The sequence below is a fragment of the Choristoneura fumiferana genome, chromosome 7, assembly GCF_025370935.1.
Source record: "Choristoneura fumiferana chromosome 7, NRCan_CFum_1, whole genome shotgun sequence".
Taxonomy (NCBI): Eukaryota; Metazoa; Arthropoda; class Insecta; order Lepidoptera; family Tortricidae; genus Choristoneura; species Choristoneura fumiferana.
The window spans coordinates 15,408,145-15,418,298 of record NC_133478.1 but is presented as its reverse complement, the minus strand read 5'-3'; the positions used below and the strand labels follow the sequence as shown (position 1 = coordinate 15,418,298).

Below are 10,154 nucleotides of genomic sequence, written 5' to 3'. Positions count from 1 at the left end.
GGTTAATAAAAAAGAAAATTTTAAAAGTGGAACGCTTCATGAGTTCATTTGTTTCTTTGTTGTGTTTTAGTTCATGTGTTGCGGGTCGCGGGGCATGTAGAGAAATGCGGCGAGGTTATTAAAAAATGCAACACAAAATGCATTCTGCATGCATTCTGGCCCCCCATGAAGAAAGTGTTCCCACTGCCCTAGCTACCTTACACAACAGCGAAATCATGACGATCAGTCGGACGACGGCGTACGCAACAAAGTGGACATAAAGTGTGTTTGCACCGATCATTGTATTTACCAAGCCTGACCCAGTCAGTAATTAGACCGGTCATGGGTCTAGATGTTTGCTTGTGAATATTATTTCTGTAAACGTGCTAGAACTTTATTAAAGTTTGCCTGCAAACATAGAGTCAGTTTCTCTGCAATTTCAATGTCACACCACAGGCCCTGAATGAGAGGGCTTGGATCGTAGTTTCCATACGGTCGTTCTGATTGGAAATTTCACGCACACCAGTGAAACACTTCGCAGGTTTGGGCTGGTTTTTCCTGTTTTCCTTCACCGTAAAATTCGTAATTTCAAATGCAATTTCAAAAAACTCGAAGACGCGAGTCCGGACTTGAACCCACGATCCTCTACTTGTAGGTTAAACGGCTTACAACTCTAGGATTAGTTATAGAAATAAAATTGAATATTATACATAATTCTACAAATACGATGTAAGTACTACATATTAGGCGCTGATCGAGGCCTATTTCTTTCCGCTGGCGTTCGTGTCGTCATAGTGTGTTGTATGTTTTTATATGTTTTAGTTATTAAATGGGCCCCACTGAAAAACAGAGTTGCGGCTTGCCGTAACATTATGCTGAGTGGGGCCCACTTTATACTACTTATTCGATGTTATTTTTTTATTCTTTCCATCTCTCTTCCTTTATCTATCCCTTATCCTTTCTCTCTCTCTCTCTCTCTCTCTCTGGCTGATATTTATTATGATCAAAATGCTTGCCTCGTAGCCTTATTAATTGTACCAGTCACTATATCCATTATTATTTTGAACTTAAACTTCACGACAAACAATCTGGCAGATAACTAAACTAAACAATTTACTTTTCCATTAATAGGCCAACTTTTAGTTAAACACTGCTAATAAATATTTATTCGACTCCGATGAGACTCCACAGAACAAAACAGAGTTAAACGAAAGTTCTCGATGGCCTCCGAAAGTTATTTTCAACAAGCATTTACACGTGGCTTCGCTTTCATAAAGTTTATCCATAATATTCGATGGCAATTATTTGTATGGGGGAATAATTGTCCTCATTGTATCTCCTATATTAAATTACCACTTAGGAAATCGAAATAGGCTTTCATGTAATTACCGATGTTGTTTTCATAAGAATTGGATGAGAAATGCCCGTCTGTCCCACTAGTCCCATTGAGTTGTCCCATCATGGGACAACTGAGACGATTTACTCCCAGTAGTCCCATGGGACAAGTGGCACTAATATTTTTTATCATATTGTAGTCCCAAAAGTCCCATTACTGTCATGCGAAATGCCCGTCTATCCCACTAAATGCGACGTGTGGAGGCGAAAAGATAGTCCGACAATACGAAATCATTTTTACCTTTACTGTACCCTTAGGGGCTGTTTCACCATCCATTGATTAGCGTTAGCCGACGGTTAAATATGATGCCGTCTCCGTCTATTCGAACAAAACAAATAGAGACGGCATCACACCTAACCGCCAGTTAACACTAATCAATGGATGGTGAAACAGCCCCTTAGTGTAAGTTGTCGGTTACAAAATATGTCTCGATTGCGTTCGCGTTAAAATTTGCGATGTTCGTGTTTCCATACAAATTGAGATTTTAACGCGAACGCGATCGAGACGTATTTTGTAACCGAAAATACACTAAGGGTACTGGATCGGTAACGCTTCGCTCGTGCTTCACGTTCGCATGGTCAATTAGTGCGTAGGTTTTTTGTCACAGCTTGACTGTACATAATATTTGCGAAAAAACTATTCTGTATTACATCTATTAATATAGTATCTATTGGCCCTCGCATTTTAAGAGTGATACAAAATAAAAAAAATGACTTTAATTATCATGTCTGAACTGACAGGTTATATTAAATTTTCTTACATACCTTGCTTTTCTTTTTAAAAATGCCTCTAAATCAAAACCAACTTTTGGAATTTCAAGTAAACGCAAAGTATGGGAGTTCTTACCGTATTTCAAGAATGTTTTATTTTAAAACTCTACTTTACTCGGACAGGCTAACTTTAGAGAAACATGGATGTTAGATTTTTTTCCCTTCTAGAAATGCTTTTATTGCATTCGTTTTTTTTATGATGTCTAAGTCTGCGATTAAATCTGTAATTGTAAAATGCTAGTTTATTAAAAGCCGTGGTGGCCTAGTGGTTTGACCTATCACCTCTCAAGCAGAGGGTCGTGGGTTCAAACCCCGGCTCGCACCTCTGAGTTTTTCGAAATTCATGTGCGGAATTACATTTGAAATTTACTACGAGCTTTGCGGTGAAGGAAAACATCGTGAGGAAACCTGCACAAATCTGCGAAGCAATTCAATGGTGTGTGTGAACTTCCCAATCCGCACTGGGCCCGCGGGAACTATAGCCCAAGCCCTCTTGTTCTGAGAGGAGGCCTGTGCCCAGCAGTGGGACGTATATAGGCTGGGATGATGTATCGTTAAAATTAAAATCACTGACATGTCAGAGACTGTCGTAACATAAAGTAAGAACCAGTAAAACATTACAATTTGATATGGAGGTAGAGACCTTGGACCAGACTGGTCCTTATCCCGGAAAATTGCATAGTTCCCGGGATAGTGAAAACCAAATTCTATGCAGACGGAGTCGCGGGTAACGGATATAATTAGGTATTATAAATGCGAAAGTTTGTATGTCTGTTTGTTTGTTACTTCATCACGTCTAAATTTAGAATTGAACCGATTTAGACGAAATTCGGTATACTGACAGATAGTTTGAGTCCCGGAAAAGGACATAGGATAGATTTTATCCCGGAAATTTAATAGTTCCCGCGGGATAGCGATAAACGAATTCTACGCGTACGGATATCTCAAATAATGATTTATTATAACTAAATTAAAAATAATTACTTATTACAAGATGTCCTAACATCCACTTACGTTGTGGTCAAGTGACTATATAATTTAAATTAGTCTTCTTTGATCAAACAATTTAATACTTGGCAGTACTTAACCTACGCTGCAAAAAATGGTTAATCCACCTTCTCGTGAGTACAAACATTCAAATTTTTATTTTATTGCTCGTCGTTCGCTCGGTCAGTGCCCCACGTGATTTTGTGAAACGGAACTGAATTACGGTACGGTATTTTTTCTTATACTAAGTTGGTTAGAATAGATCTGTGTATAATTTGAATGAATTGTTTGATAGTTTTAAGGAAGTTTGTTAAAGTTTTGTGTCGTAAAAGTTTGACTGAGATTTAATTTTGTAAGAAAATGAATATTCCATTCAAGTTATTAAAATTTTCCGCAAGTAATTTAATAATTCTCACTTTTATCTACTCTAATACTTACATTAACTTTAAAAAGCGAACCCTATTTTCAAAGTAAATCAAACTTTGGTTTAGTTTGTCTCTCAAACTTGTGATTCAGCTGGACCAAGGTTTATGAAATTTTCGTACTAACAGTTAATAATAATAATTCATTTATTTATTCAGTTAGACAACAAAGATCCATAAGTACATTATTAGTAATTTACTTATAACTATGTTAGTATACATATTGGACAAGTGACAGTGTTGTATTCATTAAAATTCGCTATTTTTAAATTTATTAATTGAATTAAGTGTGCGGTTTTTTTGTAGTATTTTAAGAGGTACCTATCACACACACATAATGCCACATGACATGCTTTATCACTTAATTAGATTGACAACTATATTAAGTTGCCTTTGAGAATATATTATAGTAACAATAAAACCTGAAAATAAAAAATATTTTGAGTCCAAAACTATTTTTTAATTGAATATTATGTTGCGTGAAACTTATTCTTTTCTTCATTATTTTGTTGCTTTATTTAACGAGATTATAATGAAAGCTATTTTTTTATCTTAAATATTGATTGTCTAAATTATTTTTTGATGATTTTGTTTAACAAGAGTAAATATTTATGAGAGATATCAATTTATCTTAGATATTGATTATTCTATTTGTGATGATCAAATGAAATATTTGATAAGTAACTTTAATAATAAACATTCTAAGGAATATTTCATAACATAGGCTACTCACCTAGAGGGTTATCAATTATATCTTTTGTAATACTTACCTCTTAATTGGTGCTTCACTTTTGATACCTACTCAATTTCAGATTCAAGTAGTACTTCATTAAAACAGGTATTGAACGGAAGCTTATATATTAATATCTCCTATTATTATTTGTTTATTCATTGACCTATGCTCGGAGTTTCTCTGAAAGATAAATTCCGCAACGAGGTTATCCGACACAGAACTAAGGTCATCGACATAGCTCAGATAATTAGCAAGTTGTAGTGGCAGTGAGCTGGTCATATCTGTCGAAGAACCGACAACCGCTGGAGTAAACGAGTTCATGAGTGGAGACCGCGTCTTGGCAAAGTAGTGTAGGGCGCCCACCGGCCAGGTGGAGTCACGATTTGCGAAAGGCTGCTGGTAGAAGCTGGATGCGTCTAGCCGAGGGCAGGGCGCAATGGCGCTCATTGGGGGAGGCCTATGTCCAGCAGTGGACTGCTATAGGCTGATGATGATGATGATTAATATCTCCTGAGTGTACTTATGGCTACTATCCTGAAAAAATTAATTAGTCTGTCAGTTGATTATCAGAAAATATTTTAAACGTATTTCTTTTTTTTTACTACACAAAAAATAGTGAAGATATAGCTAGTAATGTTATGCGTGGCGTCACGCCGTGTCACACTATTTAGCACGGTGTGACGTCACAAGCACCCACTCCTGACCTGCCAAAGGAAACTTTCCAAAATTGCGGAATTTTTCATATAGGAAAATTTCGGAAGCTTCTCGCAATTTTGTATGGGGATTGAGACTTTCCGTTTCATAAATTTTAATTTCCTATATTTGTTGTGAATATTTCCAGAAATTTCCGAGAACTTTTACAACTTTCTGAAACTTTCCGCAACTTACACATCTGCATCCACTCCCGAAATTTGACGCGCTTCATTTTTGTAATTTTTTGTTTGTTTGACGAAATAAAAAATATGTGTCTAATTTCTTATTATCTAACTGACGAACTAAATTGAGTAATATTTTTTTACCCATGAAACCACCCAATTCTTATACGAAGCAGGTTCTTATTGTTAATTTTAGGTTCAATTAAAATCTCTTTTTCCACATTAGGGTGAACGCAGGAAACAGGAAGAAGATAATTCAACCGATGAGGGGATTCTAGGAATTATTGCGTTCATTTACATCTTGTTCATTTTCTCGATACATTACTTGGTTACCGAGTTTTAGTCCGAGCGGAGCTTGGTCGCCCAGGTACTGAATATTATGGGACAAGACACCAATTGGCCTAGTCCCAAAATAAGCAAAGCTATGTGTACTAGACAACGATCCTACGATGGTCTTACGACATGGTTTTTTTAACGTGTGTCTTGCCATGGAAACAAACAAAACGGTATCCACGGCGAAAGGAGCTAAATCTATTACGAGTATTATAATTTTTGATCATATTTCTTGACATATTTTTCTCAGAAATAAGAAACCGCTCATAGCGTAATTTCTTGGAAATAGGAGGGGCTAAGCAGGGAGCTTTTGATGCTGAAAGATATATGACGTGTGATCTATCTTTGAGAAAATATTGTTTTGGTCTTTATCACAAACAAATAAAAAGCTTATTTTGGTGAAAAGTGTACCTATATTACATAAGTATGTAATTGTATGAAAATACACCGTGTTTTTCTTAGTTTCCGTTAAATTCGACAAAAGGTTCCATTCATCTATCAATAAACTAGGTAGGTTATAGACTGTGGAGTTATTACCTCTTTGGCCACAAAAAATCATACACAATAAATCCACAGTCATTGTTAACAATCAAGTAAATGAACTAAAAGAATTTCTTTGCTCACCCGCGACCGACATCTGGTAGCATGGTGTACGGTTGTGTTGCTCTAAAGATGGGCTCTGGTTTAGTTCGAAACGCGTCAGTGTATAGTGTGGTGGTGGTGATGGTTGAGTTTGTGTGATTTATGTGTTTTTACAGTGTGGAGGTGGAGGAACTGCATGAACACGCATATTTTGCATACACTTAGCTATCATAAGGTCGCGGGTGAGCAAATAAATTCTTTTAGTTCATTGATATATATGGACCTCCGCAAAGTAACGCCTGATTCAAAAGATTGCTTAACAGTCAAATTGTAAAGTTCACAAACATGACGAGTGACGTTGACGTGAAATATAAGAGAAACTTAAAAAAAACTTACTTTTTAACCGACTTCATAAAAAGAAGAGGTTATGAATTCGGTATGAATTAAAGATGCTTTGCAGGTGGTAGGACCTTTGCAAGGTCCGCCTGGATTGCTACCACCATCTTGCTCGCTAATACTGCCGTGAAGCAGCAGTGCTTGCACTGTTGTTTCGGCGCGGAGACGGCCGGTGAAATTACTGGCACGTGAGGTAACCCATCTTAGACCTCTAGGTTGGCAACGCGTCTGCAATACTTACCCCTGGTGTTGCAGATGTTTATGGGCGGTGGTGATCTCTTACCATCAAGAGACCCACTTGTTCATTTGCCAACAAGTCGAATAAAAAAAATGCTTTAGTTACAGATTTTAGAAACACGCCAGAAATTAAGGACCTTAACACTGTTTTACCGCGCGTTATTATTTATCTTAATTCTTGATTCTCTTTTAAACAGAGTTAAGCCAGAGAGTCATGAAGAAATTAACTTCATATGACAAGTGTCTAAGCTCTTAAAGTTAATGGAAAACAGAAATAACACGGTGTATATCAAATTAATTTATGATTGAAACAAAGTACTTATTATGAGCCAATTGGATCAAGTAAAATAAATGTTGATTTCCTTTTCCCAAGATGTGTCTAGGTAAATGATAAACATTTAGTTTTTTATTTCATAAAACCTTACGAGTATTCTAGACATTGTTTTTTTGTCATTTGTTTTTGTTCCCAAACGTTAATGTCACTAACGCAAACATCAACAAGTCTCGCTCACGAAGTATACTAATATTTTTTCACACAAAATATCTTATCAAAATATTTAATTAAGCACGTCTTCGGTGACAGCCGGCTGAAAAGCCTGAAACCTGAATTATTAAACGAGGAAGTGAGGCCGTTGTCACATTTCGCTTATGAATGTTTTATTAGCGAACGTGAATTCTGTAAAGGAATTTCTATTTCATAGCATTTGGTGAGCCATCTATAAATACTTGTTAAAATTTATAGTAGGATAGATATATCTTCAAAGGAAAATGCCGAAAATTATAGTACCAAACACTAGATCGATACAATTGAACCATTAATGGGTCGGTAAATCACATATCATCAGATCAATAAACATGTCACAACTTTTTTAAAACTAAAAGTGCCCTACGAATACGTCAGCAAGCGCCATAGAGTTAGGTTAGTTAGTCTCCTGACTGCGGTGCGCGGGCGCACCCGCCGGCGCCAGCACGCCGCTCCCGCGCGCTCTAGCACTCCTCAACTCTGTACTTGAAGCAGCCCTTCAGTGTGATCTGTTTGTAACCAAGATAGCGAGACTGGAGATGGAATGGAGGAGAGAGCTAGAGAGAACGCAGCATGAGTGTGAGTAGTGTCCCTAGTTTTTTAGTTAGTATATAATTATTTTTAAGTATCTAATGTAACGCTATGGTGTCAACCGTCATGTTGCATGTAAATATATAGTAAATAAATACATAAATAAATAAATGTCGTTAATATAGCTTTTGTTTTCCAGAAACTACTACCAAAGTATTGTCAATTTGTTTAACACGAGCAAAAGTATATTAGTTTGAAAAATAACATATGATTTCAAAAGGCGAGGCTGTTATTTTTCCTGTGGTTCAAAAAGTCTTGCGATAAATACGCCATGATAATTATACATGTAAAAACAATATCCCTAGCAGCTAATTTATATACGAAAAAAATATCATTTTTTATTATAAACCTTTTTTTCTATACAGAAATGCACTACTTGCTTAAAAGTTCGACGACCGGATGGCCAAGTGGTTAGAGAACTTGACTACGAAGCTTGAGGTCCTTGTATGTATTTAAGTATGTATTAATATATTTTGGTTTTTGAGTGGGCAGATAAAAGCAAACTCCCAGGTCAACGACACAACTGGTTTATTGAAAACTACCCGACACATAAGAAATAACAGATATACCCACAATTGATGCTATAGGTGCTCAAATGATTTTGTCCCTGGATCATTCAGCGCACATAAGTTGTATGTCGCCTCGCCCACTACGGTCACCAAAGTTGCCACTTGTAACTCCGTTTTGATTTCATTTAAGGTTGTGAATTGTTTTACGCGTCTAATATATGCCGACCACTTTTTACTTGCCAAATCGAACGGTTAAATTTTTCCGATCGGCATTTTATTGATTAGGTACCTAACCACTGTAACTTTACGATTTCAATATTAAAAATAGGATTAACTCGTCGCCAGTAATATATCTTAGTTTTTGAGTGGGAAGATAAAAGCAAACTCCCAGGTCAACGACACAACTGGTTTATTGAAAACTACGCAACACACAAGAAATAACAGATATACCCACAATTGATGCTATAGGTATAACACAAAAAGTAGCATAACTATGTGAGTAGAATCGAACCTTGGATCATCAAGCCCATGCCCATGCCCCATGGTCAGAGACTCCCTGTATAGTAGAATAAAAAACCAGCCAAGAGCATGTCGAACACGCCTAGATTAGGGTTCCGTAGCTGTTACGAAAAAATCATACCACTTATAAAATAAATCCGTATTAAACAAGTAGTATTTTTCTAAGGATTTTCTAGGACACTTTCCTAGTGCAGGTATATTTTGTAAGTTAGGCTGGTATTTACTCTAAAACTAGGTACTAATACTTCTCAAGCAAACTTAGCCGTTATAGTTTTTCTTGTAAATTTGATGTAGGTTGTATTGTACCGTCATGAATTTATTCATTTTTTTTAAAACATACAGTTTTCACCTCGGAAGTTTGGGGTTTGAACAAAAATTTGCAGTCAATCAATCAATCTCAGCATCATGATCATTATTACAATAGCTGTAGGACGTCCACTGTTGGACATAGGCCCATACGAGTTGACATCCAGTTGCCTACCGCTGCGCTTGCTGGTCTCCATTCAAATTCAAAATTATTTATTAGCACTTTTTAGAGTATACGTCATTTTTTTTAAACTACCAGCGCTTTCGGAGATACCGTCATTGCCAAGAAGAATGCGCCGCAAGAAACTTGGCAGAAAGTCATTTTTTATTCAAAATAAAATAAATACAAATAAAATACTTAAAAAAGACAGTATAACATTAAAATGTACAAGAAAAGAATAATAATAAAGGGATGTATGTGGGGGTTGCAAAACTAAAACTAAACATGTACCTAACTATATATACTTTCAGTGGAAGTGTCAAATGCTTCCACCGTCATAAATTAAAAAAAAGATAATAATTTGATTCAGAAATAAACATTTCAGGTCAAGAACTTTTCAGCCTCAACGGCCACCCGTTCTCCGTGATGTTGGCCTGCCCTTTTGTCAATCTACGTATAAATATAGATAGATAGGTTTGTCTATAAACAAAATTACATCACACAATCAACCGAGACCATCCCAGCCACATCGTTATTCCATAATAATATACACATGGAATGTCCAATGTAGACTTGAATATTCTAATTACAATTTGCCTATAATTAATAGTCATTTGATATGCATCCGACGTAGGCGTAGGTAGGTACCGATAACTCGTTAGTTATTTAGCTGATAATAGGATGTACGCGGATAGCCCGAAGTGTGGAAGCTATTTTGCTTTTAAAAATTTAAATCGATCGCAAAATTTTGCAGCGACTTTATTTAGATGCAATTTAATTTCCATCCCAGCCTAATACGTCCCACTGCTGGGCACAGGCCTCCTCTCAGAACAAGA

At 36.4% G+C, this 10,154-nt stretch overlaps 1 protein-coding gene across 1 annotated transcript in view; it reads left to right on the top strand.

Moving 5' to 3' along the window:
• The first annotated feature begins 3,303 nt into the window (after positions 1-3,303).
• The window catches only part of LOC141429781 (uncharacterized), a 76,974-nt gene continuing 70,123 nt past the window's right edge, over positions 3,304-10,154 (top strand). The window contains exon 1 of the mRNA XM_074090312.1: positions 3,304-3,356. The gene's annotated coding sequence lies outside the window, so the exon portion shown is untranslated. The remainder of the gene's footprint in view (positions 3,357-10,154) is intronic.